Below are 17,964 nucleotides of genomic sequence, written 5' to 3' on the forward strand. Positions count from 1 at the left end.
TATACATTTCTAGGTAGTACGAACGAAGAGGCGCTTTTAACGGCATAGTTTGCTCACCTGAATTTGCATAGGCGAACGCCTCCTACGCAGATCCCCGAGTTTGTACCTTCCGGCGAGGAGGGCGGGGGTGGGAAACGTTCGGGTTTAAACTTTCGGAAATCGCTGGTTAGTTATCTCTGGTATGGTTTCATGTAAACTAAGACGTACCAGGAGATCTCGTAATCCGAAATCCCAAACTGTGTTAGTACGTTTAGAGCTTCTACAGTGCACACGCTATCCGGATCGATCACGGTTTCCTCGCGTTCGAGATAAATATTAAATATTCATCACGACGATGCGGCGGCGGAGGCGCATATGAATTAGGCATTAAGACGGACGCAGTGAAGAAACGACGACGACGTTGCGAGGGAATCTGGTGCACGACGGTGTGCGGGGGTTAAAGGGGGTTCAGAGGACCATCGCCTCTAATTTATGATAATCCACTGAATGTATTTTGGCTTCAAATTCAATTTTGTCGTTAAAGGTGGAGGTTAGTTGGGCGCCTTCATCGTCCCCGACGACGCCTTCATCTAATTATTAATTTCCAGTCAAGATGTTTACTTCGTTTGAAATCTGAAAGGAAACGTTTTAAAATCTGGAAGCGTTTTGGTTCTGCCCGTCACCATTTATACGGGAATGGCAAAAAAACCAATTACTGAAATTGATCGTCGAGCACGAAGGATAGGTAACAACGTCCAAACGGGAGAGAAAAAATTAATAGGCCCCTGTTAAAAATGCGCGATAAGGAAATTACGCCCGCGCTTAATTTTTACGAGACCGGGGGCGGTGGGGTGGCGAATTAACCTTTTAAAACCCTCGGCCGGGGGGAGACGAGTAAAAATTAGTCCATTAAAAGGAACCTTTTTGTTGATGGGGCGCGCGCACTGGCAATCAGTAAATTGCGGGGAAATAGATGCATAATTATTTTTTATTTACACCCCTCCAACGGGTGTGCCGTTTTATTACTCTTGTTTCATGACATCATCAAGCTTAATGACGGCATTAGGGGGCGCCGGAGGTTTAACCGTGAACCAATTTCGCTTCCTTCCTGGACACAAAAGGATTGAAAAATAACTACTACACGACATTGGATCGGATTTTCGTGTATCGGAAACTGTAACGACCCACTAAGGGTTACACCCCATAAATGTAAGCTTCCTTCGAGATTTCGAAAGCTTAACGTAATAGACCGGTTTATTCTTTGATAAAGTGAAATAAAATTTTAAATTTGCTAATAATGCTTAATACGATAAGTTTATTCATTGAATTTGTAGCTACGGTTTAATTTAAAGTGAGCATAACTAAGCTAGAAACTAAGTACAAAGCCTTCGGAGATATATACCGACGTAATAATTAGCACACCCACTGGAAGCTTGAATTAGGGTAACCGCGGCGACATTTCCCCGCGATTTCCGGATAGTAAAACTTCCGGAAATCGCGCGATAACCCGAGCTCGCTCTCCTCTACGTGCCTCGCTCGCAACAATCCACTCCTAGCACCTCGCCCTAACATTCCCTTCCAAATGTTAGACGAAGACAGCCAAGAAACCAGTGGAACCGAGAGAAAGAGAGAACGAGATGGTTTGGTGATCTAGGCGTTGGCGTCAAATGCACGGAACGCCTCGATGACACATCGACAGTTTACGGCGTCGTTTTGTCAGCGAAACTGCGCTGCGAATGAAAATATCTCCGTTCGTTCCGTTTGGATTGAGTGCGATCATTGCCTACGAACGAACCCACGATGTCGACGTCTATGCCGCCCTATGTTTCTATATCGAGAAATTCAGCTGTTCAGGTGCAATCGGTTCAAAGTGGTACGACGGCGTCGCGACGCCTTTGAAGTGGCGTGAGGCCGTCGTCGGTGGTCCCCATTCAAATGTCGTAACGCTCAGATTACTTGGCATACGTCTATTTTCCAATTGTTTCATAGACAAGAGACAGGTTAACGACTGAGGATTTCAAGTCTTAGTTAGTAAAGAGATGCGAAGTTTGTTGTAAATAAAATAAAAGACTGTCAATTATAAATGAACCCACGTATTTATATCGATCATACTTTATTCAGATTTACTTCCGTAAATAATTTATTCCGTTGTTGTTTAATAATTAAGTAGTAGAATTATTTAATGCGTCTTAATTATGTCCGTAAACGTCCGGCACCTTCACCATTTCTAAAAAATAAATTTTTCAAGCTTTAGTAAATAAATTATAATCGGGAAAAAAATCTCAAAAAGAAGATCAGAGAAAAAATTAAATAAAAAAGATGTTTCAGCAAATCTTATCCATGTGGTGTTTAAAAATTGTTTTCGGATATTTTACCCACTTATAGTTCTCATCAAGATAAACAAAAAAGCCTTAGTAAACTTAGGTCCTAAAATCAATTGTTTCAGAGATATAGTTGATTTTACGTTGCTTTTTAGTAAAGTTCATATCTAGTCGTTTAGTCGTGTTACCCATACAAAACTAAACACATTTTGTCTTTAGTTATTGTTAATCTCACGTCACTTTGGCTAGTGTAGTTCGGTGCTTTTATTTCATGTAAGCATGAATCAATACACAAATGCAGAAATGCAGACTCTGCTTATAAAGTACTCGGAAACTTACCCTAATGGTAACTTACTTAGTGATATATTTTTCACAAAATTGCATCAACGTTTGTCGGCAGTGGGTTCTTTTAGAACAACTCATCACGATGCTGGTCGACCTCGATCTGTGAGTACTCCTGCAGTAGAAGAGGATGCTTTGAGAAGGGTTGAAGAAAATTCAGGTACGAGTGTAAGAAGGATCTCTGCTGCAGTAAACATTAATGCCTCTCTAGTTTGGAGAATTTTACATCAGCAACAATTGTATCCTTACCATGCTTAACGAGTGCAAGAACATGTCGCTACTGATTACGTTTCGAGAACACCATTTTGTGCAGTGATGTTGCAGAAGCTTACACAAAATCCGATATTTCATGCTAGTGTTTTATTCACTGGCGAAGCTGCTTTTACAAAAAACGGAATTTTGAATGTTCATAACAATCACAAATGTTTGGCTTGGTATACTTGGTGATCGATTGATAGGACTAACGATTTTTCCTAATCGCTTAACTGGTGACACTTATTTGGACTTTCTGCGAAACACTTTGCCGATATTATTCGAAGATGTACCTCTCCAGGATAGGTTACAAATATGGTTTATGCATGATGGCGCGCCTGCACATTTTGCGATCATTGTTCGTAATTTTCTTAATACTGAATTTTATGGTAGATGGATAGGAAGAGGACGTTCAATAGTTTGGTCGCCTAGATTACCTGATTTAAATCCTCTAGACTTGTTTGCATGGGGTTACTTAAAATCATTAATGTATTCAGCACTTGTTAATAACTTGGAGGATCTCCAGCAAAGAATACAAAACACATGTGAGACTATTCACCAATCTCCAGGAGTCTTCGAAAGAGTGCGCGATTCTTTTGTACGAAGATTCTGTTTGTATTTTCCAATTAAATGAACATTTGAAGACCAAGACGCCTCATTCACTAATAACTCCGGAATTGTTTATATCTTCGAAACCACTGCTTTTAGGACCTAGGTTTACTAAGACTTTCTCGTTTATCTTGATGGGAACTATAAGTGTGCAAAATATCCGAACACCATTTTTAACCCCCGGCATAACAAGAATGAATGATATCAAGGTGAAATAAAAAGCATTTTACAGCGAATTTAATCCAGTTTCAATGCTCCACCAAATCTTCGTTGCAATAAATCTGTATGATGCGATGTTTGAATTTAAATGTACTATTATAATTCAAGATGAGATGATATAAGACGAGCTTTAATACGTCATATCTCAAAAACTAATTGAGATATTACAACGCAATGAATACTAATTTCAAGCAAATTTATTTTGTTACTTAATTTATTGAAAATTATTTTCTTGATCTTACAAATATCGTCGTTATGATTTTTGCTAAGCTGCTCGGTTAACGACTAAATAAAAAATCGTCTAAAAATTAATAATTTCAAACAATTTTACTCGCGCAGTGAGTATAATTACATCGTTATTACATAATGGTACGAATTTTAAAATGAACCGCAGTATAATGATAACTTGATAATAAGAGAACGGAAGGGAAAGATTAATAATACTTGAGGTAGGTATGATAATGAAATAAAATTTCATTTTATAGCAAATGTAATTGTTAGTTAGATTTTAACTTAACTATTCATGTTCACTACCCTACACTACATTCTTTTATGATCGCCTCTGAAGTCGTTTAACTTAGATCATCATTACATTATGTTTAAGATAACATACAAAGCTGACCTCTTCCAATATATTGTCTTAATCTTCAACATCTCCATTATTATCCAATTCTTTTCACTTTAAACCATCTGCCATATTTCAATTTAAACCAGTGTAGCGAAATGTGATAATGATACATCTGGTTTTTCTTAAGACTTCCCATATTGTACACACATAAATCTATCAGCGCTATTATTTTCAAAATTTATAGCACCATTATTTTAAGTTGTTCTTTGACGCGTGGTCACAATTTTTGTATTAAATGAAATTGTGGTCATATTTATACCGAAATTGAATTTTGCGTAGTTACGGTGGTCTTGTTTATTTTGTCAAAATCAGGCGGTTTTCGCGACATTTGTGCTCAATGTTTCAATATGAAAATAAATTTTTAACATTAAATGAAAATAATTAATTAACAATAACAACCGTTACGTATGAAAATCATATCATGAACCCATTAAAATGGCGACTAAACGGAAAATTAACACAAGAATTGATTTGACCTATTCTTTTCGACAATTCTTTATAAACAAAATAAGGAGTGAGGTTTGGTTGGGTAAGAGAGTACGTAAGAGATGTTAAATCACGTTCCTTGTTAAATTTAAACCTAAATAATTAAATTCTCTTTCCGTTTCTATTTAACTTTATATTACAAGTGTAAAATTAAAAATTTTATGCGAATTATTAAAATAATTTTGAAAATATATTAAACATTCTTTATAAAACACTTACTTAACAATCGAAAGATATTGATGACTCTTAAAATGCAACGAAGGCCATATAAGATACTTTCCTACTTCATATGATTAAAGTTTTATCTGAAACTGTTTTCCATAAAATTGTTGGTTTTGAGTTGTTAAATCGTCTCTATTTAAATGCCTCATATCCATCAAGTTATAACGGTATCTGTCTTCCAATTTAATCTCAATTCGTTGTTTCTCCACGTCTCCTCCTCTAGCTTTCTCATTCGCATCTCTCTCGCCAACTCCGCTTTATGCTTCCTCTCCTTCTTCCTTGTGATATCCAGTGCAGTACTTCCTTGGTAGTCGGTCTTGTAAGTTAAGCAGTTCTTATGTCATCTACAACGTCATGTTTTACTTTCATTAAATCCCTTAAGTCTTCGTTTCTAATAATTTTCAGTCTAGATTTTCGAGCAGCTCTATTCCAATAATCCATTTCTTTCTTGTCTTTTATTGTTCTTTTTGTCTTATTCTTTATACGCCACACTTCTCCGCTGTAGGTTATTATTATACTTCAATTTATTGAGTTGTATATTCTGGGTTTGTTTTCTTTTGTTAGTTGTTTATCCCACAATCTACTGCTTAGTATGGACACTGTTTTTTTATCCTATAAATTTCTTTCGGGTATCACTGCGTCATGTATATTATTATGTCGATTTTATTACGCATATATTTTCGAATACACATCTACCTCTAAACCCAGTTATTATACTCTGCAATTAGTTTGCACATCATGTGGCTATAAGACCGTCATGTCATACTCTGTCGAAAGCCTGTGACACGTCTAAAAAAGCTGCTGTACAATATTTTTTGGCCTCTAGGGCATCTCTAGCTGATCTCACCACTCTGTGATCTTGTTCTATAATACCATGCTATTTTCTAAACCCAAATTGATAATTAGGAAATAATTTTTTGTTTACTACGATGCTCTGACATCTCTTGAATAAGAGCTTTTCGAACACTTTTGAAAGCAATGGAAGTAATTTTATTGGGCGGCATTTTTATTATTCAGCATCATAGTTATCTGGGACACCTTTCATTGTATCGGGAATGATCCTAGTCTTGCGATTGCGTACCCAAGCAGTACCAATCATAGCCCATGCACAGGAATATGTTTAAGAAATCATGAGTCAATGAGTTTTTCTAATGGGTATATTAATAACTAAATATATATTAACAATTTGTTGGCATTTAAGTTTATTTGTTAACTTCCATATTGAGTAATTCCTTTCCTTATCATGAGAGAGATTACTAAGAAAATGGCTAATGTTTTCGTTTTTGAAACGTTTTAGAGCTTCTTTCAACAGACGAGTAGCCCTATTCAGTTTTGTTTTACTATCAGGCGATCGAGTTGTCTGCCAGGTTTTTCTTAATAATCTTTTCTCTCTAATTATCTTGTTAATATCGCGTGGATAATGAATTATTTTATTATTATGCTTTGGTTGACGAGTCGGTATCCATGCAGCTTTTGACTTGATATCTTAATGTCTACGTCGACAATGTATGGTGAGTGGTCAGATGAAATGTCAAAACACGGGTATATTCTCAAGTAATTTGTAGAAATGCCTTAATTACACAGAAGTCAATCAGATCGGGTACTTTTGACATATTGGAAAGATAATAAGTTGGTTGTCATGTGGATAATGTTATTAACTTATTTTCTTCTATAGCTTTATACAGACTTCTGCCTCTTGGTGTAATAAGTCATGATCCCCACTGAAGATGTTTGGCATTATAGTAGCCTGCTATTACTTTTATGCTTAATTTTATACATTCATACTATTCTTCTACGCTATCGAATGATGTTCTTTGCAATTTAGTTTTAGTCTAATTTTATACAGTTCTTTATGCTTTTATGTTTTAAACTATTTAGGTTGTATCTTGTTTCTGCCACTACTCTTTCCATTTTGTTATTTTCTTGTTTCTTCCTTCTTGGTATTTTGTTGTTATTGAGAGTTTTACCTATGTTTTAAGTAGATGATGGTCGCTACCACATGAGGCATCTCTCTTATCTCTTACATCAAAGACTTTCAGGTTACTTTTTGTTTAGCTTTGTGTTCATCATAATCTGGAGTTCTGCAGTATAATTTAATATAACATATACGATACAATATATTAACATATCTTTACATGCAAATTTTATTTTTAAAATCTACTTATTTTAACCACTCGTAAATGATTGATACCTATTATTTTTCTTGTTACTTAATATTTATAAATAGATTATGTAACTTTTAAACTAAATTTGTTTTTCTTTTTATTACAGGTACGTTTTGTTGATAACGCTACAAAGGAGAATACTTTTAATTAGTAAGTGATTATGAATATTCCAATATAATAATGTTTCTATGCAGAACCAATAACATTTGGTTATTCGATAACTAATTAATCATCGTGTTGACGTACGTTTGGATTAATCGGCTACATCAATTTTCCTTCCACTTGAAAACAAAACGTTCGGCGTTCGTTGAAATTCGATTTTGGGTTCGCTGTATCTACACGCGTAACGCGTATTAAATTAGAGCGGTACATCAAAGATAACCTTCGGTTAAGCGGCGGCCTAATTACTGGCCCCCGATTGCCAGTAATCCGCACGTAGGGGTCGTCGGTACGGGATTCAATCATAGCGAGCCGCCGTGGTGAGTGTTTGCTGAAATTAGCGACCAACCATCGGTCCGACAGCGACGACAATCGTACAAATTGGATAGAATATCAAACATCGGGCAACGGCTTACCCATTGGGGAAATGTCCGGTAGAGTGAACATTTCTCGTTCGATAATGTCGAACCAAGAGCGCAGAGAGTGCTCTAGAACGACTACCTACCTGTAATTTAATGATAAAATGAAAATTTCAATATAGCTCGCTGGACATCACGTTAATAATTCACGCAATTAGACGATATAAGTGACTTTTATTATTAGAAGAACTTCAGGATGCTGAAAGCAGTGGTCTGCGAGAGTTATTAATGACAGGGTGGATGGATAATATGAGAGAGCTCAGAACGTTAGATAATGGGACAGACGTGTTCTGCACCCCGAAGCCGGATTACTACCGCGGAATGCGAAAAGAGGGAAAGAACTGACGCGGTAATGGCATAAATTAGGTTGGGAAAGGAACACGTTTGCCGTTTAAGTCCATTACGTTACTTTCCGGCCAATCTTCGCTTTCTTCCAATATAGTAGCGAATGAATAAAACGAAATCGATCAGTTTATGTAAGGTGAAAAAAGAATCTTGTTTACTAAACGATACAATAAGGAAAAGTTATCGAGTGAATTTCCCAGTACGTTCTCGTTTCGCCGAATTTTCACTGTTAACGATCGGTTGGAGAGAACCGTAAACCGGGGAAATAAAAACGGGCAGTCCACATTAGAGATAACAGTAATTGGTGCCGTTTATCCCGGGACCACGGCGAAGAATAAACTTTTCCAAATCGAAACTCATTATAGGAAGTTTCGCGAACAACGGCCGTGCAATAAACCTTATCTGACGTTTTCGGAAAATCCTCGTCGGCCCATAATTTTATTTTTACTGCGCACAGTTCCACTCTCCGTCGGCAAAACTGCCGTAATTAAGAGAGTGGTGTTCTACGTGACTACTTTCTCTCTATATTTTTCTATCCCTTCATATTTCCCAACATTTCAGTACGTTTTTCTTTTCTTCGATCTCGATTATCTAATAATCCCTCAGACAACCTTCAAATTAACCGGAAAAGAATTTATTTAACATGTTATCATGTTTCAATAACAAATACAATAAATTGTGTGTAAACAAGTAGATACGAAAGCGACGACATAAACCACCCCCAATGATTAATCTATTTTTTAAGGCGTTAGAAAATTGAGATAAATGTTATTGTTGAACGGAAAAGGCGACAGCGCGAAAATAGCACGATATCGGTTATTGAACGGGCCCCATGACGAACGACGAGCTATTTGTAATTGTCGCGGAATGGTAGAAGAGAGAAGTGAAGGGTGGAAGCGACGTTTGAGGATGAACGACAATTTCGAGCATCTGCGTCGATTTTGCCGCGTTTGAAGTCGATTTACTTTGCTGACGCGCTACAATTACGACTGCCCCAACTTTCCGAAGTTAATAAATTATTTCGAAAGCGTCTGTCTTATTCATGGGCGACGATCGAAATTAGAGTTTTCGACCGGTGGAATCTAAACTGACTGAAATCGTGAAAAGATTCCGAAAACTAATTTTAAACCTTCGTCAAGATGGACGTTAATTTTCATTCGAATTAAATTTCGAACATGACAGCCAATTTTAATCGTCGTTCACCTTCTTATCCTGTGACAAACACTCGGTCTCTTCAGCAAACTAAAATCCACCGGCATTTAGAATCAAATTAGTTTTGACTGAAGTATCGTCGATGTGCCACATCGTCCTTTAAACCCGTTAGGAATTTCGATTAAGTCCCAGTCACATTCCAGAAGATCAGGAGGAGAGGAAGGAGTACAGTTTTCAATTTTTAAATTTGACTCTTCGAACCAATTTCTTTCGCTTGCATGCAGATAGTGTTATTGTCACCACCTGGTCTCGAACGAACTTTTATGGGATAAGTTCGCCACCCCGGTGACATCACTGATAACTGATGGTGCCACTTTTGCCCTTTCGATAAGTGAGTCCACGTGATTAATGTCCTACTTGAAGGGAACAGATGGGAACCATCCTAAATGGCTCTCTTCTTTTAGAGGGTGTTAAAAAATTTATTCTTGTAAGGTTTTTGCAACATTTTCAGCATAGAGAGAAGTTATGAATTTTTAAATCATTCTAATACTAAATAAAAATGTGTTTTATAATACATATATTATGTATACATTTACGAATCTACCCAATTTTTGTCGGAAGATCCTTTTAAATGAAAAAGAAACGGTGAAAATGCGATGGAAGATAAGGAATTTGAATTTTAAATCGAATGGAAATGCGGTAGCGTTAATTAGAATTAAAATTAGCACTCGGGGGTTATTGTTTTAACACTTCTTGTTTTCGTTTGTCTTTGCGATAAGTTTGAAACGACAAATTGCACGGTCAACTCGTGATTTATCTTTTGTAGCTTTCGCCGTGACAATTTACAATTGGAACTAAGATGAAAAAAATAATTTTTTTTGTTATAAAAGAGTAAGGTGTTACAAAGCAAAAATGGTCCCAATTAGCGTTTATGATTTAGAATTAATATCTTCCATGGGGTGATGGTATCCCCAATTATTCAGAGGCCTTAACAGCAAGAGCGGGTGCGTCGACTGAAAACGTTATTAAATCATCACAATTGAAGTACCTGGCCCAATTATCTCGTCTCATTATCGCGGCCATTATTATTGCAGCGTCGGGTCCGAGGAGAGCCCATTCTTTCGAGAAATTAATTTGTCGCCCCAGTTAATTAACTTGAGCGCGATCCCTTGGCGGCGCCAAGTTGACGCCACACCATACCCATCCCACATCTCTTCACGTCAACCAAGTGACCATTACTCCGATTTTATATAACATTTCAATTCATTTTTGTTCCGTGTTGTTATTTTTGATTTTGTACGAAATTGTGTGCAATTCGATTTCCGATGTTTATACTTTCATACGGTCTGAAACACTTTTTTTACATTGTTGTTGTGGATCGAAAAATTAACCGAATCCCATTAGCGGTAGTTCTCTCTGGTGGCGCTATTCGATGTCAACTCTTGCGGTGGCGGCATTATTAACTTCCGACTTTCGACGCCGCATTGTTGCACACCCACGCTTTGTTCAATCTCTCTGTGTATATCTGCGAATTTGTTTAGAGATCGCGCGCACAAGCAGTTGTTTTAAAACAAATGATACACCGTTTCATTTCGAGCTTGTTTCGAAAACTGCTGAAAGATAAAACTGTTAAATTTATTGTGTATATTACGTTGCTTAAAATATAGATTGTTACATTTATTAACTTACCGAAATTAATAAAGTGGCATACACACAACTTTTTCACACTTTTATAGGGGACTGTAACTTTGTTTTTAAACTAGGAGTAAATACCCCGCAGTGATACCTTTGACAAATACCTAGCTCTTTGTTTGAATGGTTTTATTTACCCAGACTTTCTCTTTTTATATGGCCTTTATTGTTAAGAGATGCCTCCTTTATATAGTAAATTGGTCATTCTTCACATAATAGTTTTTACATTGCTTAAATACTGTCGTCTTCAATCGATTATATCATCACGTTTGTCCATACATATATGTATAGGTATATCTTCGATTTCTTTTTAGGTATATAGAATACCCATTATTATATAACTTTGTCATTAGATGTGATAGAACTATTAAGCTCATAGTGAACAATCAAAATTTGATGTATGAGATAGTGGCTTATTTGAAATTAATATTGTTTATCACTTTATATGATATAATGATCACGGATGATAGAAAATTAGCGCACTGTTTCCATTCATTTCAAAATAGATATAAATAGAATTGTTTTACGAGTTGATAAAATATTATAACCAACCTAATGGATTAAAATCCCAAACAGTTTAAATTTGACGCATTGAACAAGAAAATAATTTATAACTCAAAAATTAAAACTGTGGATTAAAATGATATTAACAAAAAATGTTAATAATAAAGGACTAAAAGATAAAACATAACCCGTTTCGATTCAATTATATTATTCATTCCATATCTTTTTTATCGTTATAAACCCTAAAATCCTCAAATCTCTAAATTAACGTTTTTGGATAAACATTTTTATTATAACTCATAAACTAGTTAACTTGAGTGCACTACACTTAATTTTAGCACAATTTTTATGTGGGGCTTATAAACCAACATTAACAAAATGTCCATCAGATGATAGAATATTAAATTTTAGCAAACACGGCGATGACTTCAAGATGAAGTGCTCACCCCTAAAAATAAAAACAACTACCTCCAAACAAAACACCCCTGAGACTAGTTCGAATCTAACGCTTAGATATGCTATTCGTAACGTTCGAAAAGGGAGAGGAAACAAGTGGATATTTGGTGCTTCGACCAGGCAGCCCAATCGTAATTAAAAAAAGCACAGGAAGATATTACTTGAAATCGTTACTTTGTATTTAATGTAGTTGAAAGACTGTTTTGTTTGATTATACTGTGACATACGATCTTCACATGCACGAAGTAGATCCACATTAGTGTATCCAGAACTTGCTCCTGATGACTACCGTGCAGAATTAACTCCTTACCAATACAAATCAAAAATAAGGACTAAGTTTAGTGCCCTCGTGACGAGCTGAATGCATCAACTAAGTTTAGAAACTTCCAACTACATTTCGGAATATCGTCCTTTCAATACATACAGACTCATAGTTTAAGAGTACGATTACCTCGCTCTACAGTTACCTGGTGATGATAATTGTAATTATACTTAATAGCAAGAATATAAAGTATTCTTGCGAACATGAAATAAATTGTTTACACTTAAATATTTATATGATGTTTCACCTGTTTTCATGTTAGGTCAGAATTAGTGTTCAGCCACTGTGCCAGCAACGTTGGGAATTGAGTTAAGGAAAGGAGCTACTGTTAAGCTAGTTATTCTCGACCCTTCCGTGGAAGTTCAACAGTAAAACACTGAAGATGATCAATTTTCAATTTTAGATATCATTTATAAAAAGTTTTAGATATCTTAAAGTCAGAATCAACCTACTCAACAACGCAAGAAAGTATGTATATCAGATACAACGTTCACACTACTGTTAGTTTTAATGCCAAAATCGAACTGTTGAAGTCTAATTGTCTATCTCAATATCCCCCCTAATGAAGCTTTACGTTTGATAATCAAAGAAATAAATTATGGTAGGTGTCCCCATTGAAATAACTTAATAGTTACGATCAATTGGAGTTAATGCACAACTAAGAGATATGATAATACACTGGTAATCATTATCTCTGGGCTGCAATAAAACTGTAGTGAGAAGTGAGACCAATACCTGAAATTAGCTCGCAATTTATATGGACAACAAAAAATCGGTGTTGAAACCAATTTATCTTTAATAATTCTAAAAGACGTCTGATATCATTTAACAGTTCACCATTTGCACCCTTTTTTAAAAGATGAAATTTCAAATATTCTATACCACGAAAATGTGCGCAACACACACCATCGTTTTGATTCCGTTGAACTGATATTTTTAACAAAATCTTCACTTCTTACATTAGTTCATATTTATTGACAACACAACCCCAATAACTTAACTGCAAATAACCTAAGACCTGCATTACACTATCGATTGAGAACTTTCGATGCCGCAATATGACCCTCAAAAGTTTCGCTCATGATGTTAACGCCGTTGAGGTAAAGACCTTCTGTTCTAAGTCAGCTCCCAATACATAATCAATCAACTTCTACCAACACGCAAACAAATTAAGTAACACTTTCGAGTAAATTGAGTTAGAGCTCTATCAGGAACTACAAAAGTAATATACTGTTCAGAAGCTGCCTAAATAGGAAGGAGAGTTAATATTCTAATATAATATAATATTTCGCGTTTCGGAATTTTTAAATTAGGTCTTTATCGGCACTACAACAATTCAATGTAAAGTCAAATATGAGTTTCTCTGAAGTTTAAATTCCACCGTTATTCGGCCCACTAATGGCGACTCTGGAAAAAGAATTTACTATACTATCCATGCATTAACCATCTACAAAATCTGACTTGAAACTCTTTATCTCCATCATGTAGAACTTGAACTTTTTGATGTCTAAAAGAATATAAAATATTCTATTTTAATAATCTATGAATTATATCCTTTTGGAATAATGTTTATGATGATACAAATCGAAGGTTTATACTTGGGACCATCTCAACAAATTCTAGAATTTGCTGTTCTCAATCAACGTTTACTGTAGGGTGCGTACTTGGGGATATAAATTTTCTATTAATGTATCTGTTATATGGTTCTTGCATGAAGTACTGATGTTTTGGATATCTTTCCGCATGTGCCTTAGCTACATCAGCCTTATCTTTTTAACTCAATCACAGTATTACTATTTCATTTGAAATACTCTACACGGAAAGCAATCATCATTTATGATCATCTGATGATATCAGAACGATTTCAATGTGACTGATCAAGGGTTTTTTTAAGACACTCTATGGAGGTAAGATATCATTAAATCAAATCTTAAGTCCACAAGGCCGCTCAAACCACCAATACTACCAATTTTTACCAATACTATTTGTCAAACATATTGGATTTTTTATCCAATTGATACGATTTCACAATATGGTTGTAGCTAACAATTTTTAATTTACCACCAATGCGATTTTACGGGAACATATATAGAAAAAACGTCACACATCCATTGTAAAAATTAAACAAAACGAAACATTTTTCCGGAAATGGGCATTAGAAATTACTGATTAAAAACTTTCACTTTATATCACCAAACCAATCGATTTTTTTCTTTTCTGTTTGGCGATGCTATTCGTTTGATTCAATAACAAACAAATTTTTGTGCCATCCAATTATTAATTGTTATCTGAAGTGAGTAAATCGTATTACTTACCATGAAAGCATTTCTAACAATTCTTTTGCATTTTGCGCAATTGAAAAGTCAGTTTAGCTTAATACTGAAATTGCTTATAACGTGTTTTTGAGATTGGGTGTTTTTGCAAGGCGTTGTTAACATGCTGATATTTAATGAAAAGTTTGATTATAGGTTATGCCAAACCCTGCAAAAAGAATATTTGTAGTAATATTCATTTTACGAGTCAGTACTTGTTCGATTGCTTCTTCGTTCCTAAACGGATTTAAGGTGGAATTAAAGGTGGAAACGGAATTAAACATCATTAAATTAAGGTGAATTTTGAACGTTTGACAAAGGTACTCAGACTTTAATAGATTCAGCGTTAAGCTCCAGGTTATTTGACAGCTAACCCAACCACCCCTACAGCTAGTAGTTCTTTTAATTTAATGTTTTACCGTTTTAAATTAGTTATTATTAAATTTTTCTGAACATTTTCAGTTAAATGTAGGCAAGTTTATTTGGTGAAGATGTCGCGTTTGAGATTTAATGGTTGTAGCTTGAAAACACTTGAACTTGAAAAACAAGTGTCTCGTTTAAACAATTCAAGCTCGTTCTTTTTGCATCGACATACTCTTACATGCTCTTTATTATTTTCGTAGGAATAACCGATTTTGCGTATTAACCTTTGTATTTGTTTATGATAATTGTTGAACTCGCCTTAAACTCTTTTGTGCAAAAAAAAACTGTCGAACAGCCAAAGGACCTTACTGTGAAGTATTCTTCACTCCCTCGGTGGCACTGCCTCCTCGACATTAAATGACACAAAAAAAGACTTGTACTTCTTGCTTTTTAAATCCTCCAGCCACTACTTCAGCGGCACAGCTGCATCGGTTACTAATAACAGAATCGTATTACAAAAGGTTTGTTTATGTCTAGACTCCTTCAATTCCAAAAAAGGATTGGTCTTTTTACAGTCAAGCATTCTCCATTGTCTCGGCAGCGCAGCTCCTTCAGTTTGAAATGAAGTATTAATACTGAAAAGAGGATTCATTTATTGCTTTTTAAATATACAACTGCTTTCGTAGCATAGATATATAATAATAAAGGTTTAATTGCCAATTAATTCTCTCCCTAATTCTTTCTCTTTCTATACTTTGTATATGCGAGAAAGCAAAATGATCTATATTGCGAATTGAATGAAGTTTGAACTTTATACCAACCCCAAAAATCGTTATTATCCATAGTTACAGTATTGAATGTTTCAGCGTTTAAGCGAACCGGTAACTGTGGATTACAGGTGTTTCAGAATGCTTTGAAAGTTCTCCTTTCAATCGAATAGAGTTTATAGTGCGGTGCCCAGTTGTATAATAGCCTATTAACTGTACCTAAACGAGTATACATATGTCGGAATCCGGGAGGACTTGATTGGCACTGCTTCCGATGCAAACTACTTAGATTAATTGATTAGTATAACCCTCCAATGCTCGCCGGTTGTTACATTTACTACAACAACTTAACAAACTTGAATACATTTCATGATTAAATAGAGGTTTAAGTTGTTCAAATGCAAACCGTAATTAAAAGTCATACGTTTTGGTAATTTCTAATTGTCGTAAAATCCTACTTTAAAGTAGATAGAGAGCCTATTACTATTACTTCGTTGTCAAATTTATTACCATTTAACGCAACCTCGTAGGATATTTAACGATTTAATTGCACTTGTATTCTTACGGGCGTGTCTCCGTAGATGCTAACTACGCGTTCTGCATTTCTTAATCACCTCGAAGAGCTCCTCCTACGCCAGACATAAAACTGAATTGGATCCCGAAGCAATTTCAAGGGAAATTACGGAATCCGAGTCCACACTTCCATTCCTTCACTTCTCCCGTTTCCCTAGTTTATTGTTTAGGTTTTACGATCTCCTACCATCTAAATTGAGAGAGTAAATGCATTACGACATACTAGATCCGATAGAAAAAAATTCACGCGCATTTATCTCAATTAGGTGTTAAATTTTGTTGACATCCACAGCGCATGGCTTTATTTAGACCCGAACGGTATAATTATGCACGACGGGAACAGGGCTTGGGATTTCATTAAATTGCGGCGTGGTGACACTATTGGTGCGTCACCGCGAATTTTGACAGGACCCGTAATCGTACCCTGCACGTAACTTTGTTACAACTGGAACGAACGACGGCTTTATATCGTTTCTGGATGAACGAGGCAAAATAGAATTTAAAAACTTTGTAACTCGATATAGGCTGGTCGTAATTGAAACTGATGGCGTAATGGATTTTGAAGTTACAGTTTTAGAGCTCTAACCGTAAAAAGCTTTTGTTGCTTTGCAGGTATTCACTAAAATTTTATCTCTATTTTACTCAATAAAACACAAGACATTGAAGCTTAGGTTAAAAAACATGAAATGAATTCCAATGATCGGATGCAAAATGGGAACTCAACGATGTTTGAAAATTGTATTTGAAGTGTCGCACTCCTTCTGGGCATCGTAGAAACCCAACAGGGCGTATGTCAACTTAAGAAAACAGGTTTACTGAAAACGTAACCTTTATCCTTCGGTCTTTTGTCCTTCGGGAACCGGCGATTGGGCATCTGCCTTAATGGACTCGGTAAACATTGGCGCAAAACAAACTCGCGAACCTATTGAGTAAATACGAAGGGGGAGTTAGAAATCGTGTACATTTGCTTTATCCACAGCCCTTTCGCAAATTATATTGGCCGCCTGTTATTAGGTACGTAAACAAAACGATTAAATTGGAATGGTCAAGTTGTGAGAAATTCGAATTGAAAATAGCAACGAAGACGTGGACTGAAGTTTAAACTTGGAACTCGTTTCCAACCCATTTGCTTCTCTGTAACGTTGATTAACGGTGGCGTGCGCGCGGAAGTAGCCGCGAAACGTCGACAGGAAGTGGTGCTAATCGCAGGGAATCCCCGTCTTCCTTCGAGAACGTTGAAGCGCCTCCGGCTCAGCCCTGGCATCCGAGGAACTTTCCGTTTAGCCTCAGAATGGCGACGCCATTGTTTCGGGTAACCGGGTGAGTTCCGGTGCATCCTTGATTACCACCATGACCTCCGACCTGGTATACGAACAGCTAAGCTCTACTCTGGGAAACCGATTCAATTCACATTTAGTGGTTTTCACGACGGGGTACCAATTGAGATATATCCGTTTTCGGTGCAATTATCAAGAAACCTGATAAAGTTTAATTTAATATCTTGTTAAGAGTACTTAATTTGAAATATTTAAGGGAGAGTAGTGAAATATGGATATGATATAAGACGTTTATTTTCTTTAAACCTGCTACTAAAGGTTGACCTCCTTTCCCGTTGTGAAGCAATTTACACCACTAACCAGCATAGTACCCAAAGTCCTCTTAAACAACATCTAATGG

At 36.0% G+C, this 17,964-nt stretch overlaps 1 protein-coding gene across 2 annotated transcripts in view; it reads left to right on the forward strand.

Moving 5' to 3' along the window:
- LOC111426396 (Krueppel-like factor 7) overlaps window positions 1-17,964 on the forward strand; it is a 264,191-nt gene that overhangs the window by 163,319 nt on the left and 82,908 nt on the right. Inside the window, exon 1 of one of the 2 annotated variants that reach the window (XM_023060908.2) lies at window positions 7,351-7,373. The exons of the other annotated variant lie outside the window; for it this stretch is intronic. The gene's annotated coding sequence lies outside the window, so the exon portion shown is untranslated. Of the gene's footprint in view, window positions 1-7,350; window positions 7,374-17,964 lie in introns of those variants that run through there. 2 annotated transcript variants of the gene reach the window in all.

Source organism: Onthophagus taurus, chromosome 2 (assembly GCF_036711975.1).
Source record: "Onthophagus taurus isolate NC chromosome 2, IU_Otau_3.0, whole genome shotgun sequence".
In the NCBI taxonomy this organism is placed as follows: Eukaryota; Metazoa; Arthropoda; class Insecta; order Coleoptera; family Scarabaeidae; genus Onthophagus; species Onthophagus taurus.